Here is a 1,370-nt window from a genome sequence, read left to right as displayed (position 1 = left end):
GTGCGATTGGCACAGGACAGAGCGGAGTTTAGGGCTGTTGTACATAGGGTCGCCATGAGTCACAAGCGACTCGACGGCACATAACAACAACAACAACAACCTGATGAGTATCAAACATACCTGTCTTTCATTACCTTCAGTACAAGAAGCAGTTATCTGAACAGAACAAAGGAACACTGGAGGATTTTAAAAGAAGAAAGACATGCATCAGATTTGTATCCTTTCAGAGATGGTGATGTTGGCTTAGGATAGGGCAAGGATAACAACAGCAACAACATTTAATCTGTATGCTGAGCAAAACAATCCAGGAGCTGGACTATAGGAAGAGAAATATGGCATCAGGATCATTAACAACTGGTGTTATGCAGATGATTTACATCTCAATATCAAGAAAACAAAAATCCTAATCACTGGACCAAAAGACAATCTCATGAGAGATGGAGAAAAGACTGAAGTTGTAAATTGTTTCATTTTACTCGAATGCACAATCAGCCTATGGGAATAGTAGTCAAGAAATCAAAAGATGTGTTGCATTGGAGACGTCTGCTGTCAAGGACCTTTCCAAAGGGCTAAAGAGCAATGCTGTTAGTTTAAAGACCTACGTGTGTCTGATCCAAGCTATAGTTTTTTCAGTTGTGTCTTATGCCTCTGAAGGTTAGACCAAGAGTAAGAAAGACAGAGAAAGAATTAATGCCTTTGAATTGTGGTGTTAGCAAAATATGTTGGCTTTCCCATGGACTATGTAAAAGAAAACAATTCTGTCTTTTAAGAAAGTGCATTTAGAGTGCTCCTGAGAGGCAAAGATAATGAAACTTCTTTCTTAATAGGCCATGTTTTCAGGAGGAACCAGCTTTTGGAGAGAGACATCATGCTGGGTCAGGTAGGATCAACAAAAGAGTGGATGATCCTCAATGAAATGGATTGATGCAATGATACTAGAACGGGCTTAAGGGTGACAGAGATGTTGAGAATGGTACAGGACAGGGCCAGATTCAGATCTGCTGTTAATAGGGTCACTGTGACTAGTAATTGACATGAAGGTGGCTTAGTGGCAAGGAATTGCACTCACAACACAAAGATATGTGGTTCAAATTCACCAGTTGCTCTGCAGGAGAAAGGTGTACAATCTCCTGTGAGATTTATGGCCTCTGAAATTCATGGAAGAGTCAGGTATGGTCAGTTCTGACCTGATGGTACACAACAACAACAACAACCTGGGATGATGTTGGTGACATTTATTAATTAGGGTTGTGTTGTTATGTACCATAGAGTCACAACTCATAGCAACCCTGTGTACAACAGCTCTTAACCCTGCTCTATCTTGAGCCAATTTTATTGTCTCTGGCACACCTACCCCCATTACTCCAGTC

The sequence above is a fragment of the Elephantulus edwardii genome, unplaced genomic scaffold, assembly GCF_000299155.1.
Source record: "Elephantulus edwardii isolate Elephantulus edwardi_28Jun2011 unplaced genomic scaffold, EleEdw1.0 scaffold00109, whole genome shotgun sequence".
NCBI lineage: Eukaryota > Metazoa > Chordata > Mammalia > Macroscelidea > Macroscelididae > Elephantulus > Elephantulus edwardii.
The sequence above is the reverse complement of the archived record's forward strand: the minus strand, read 5'-3'. Positions refer to the sequence as shown.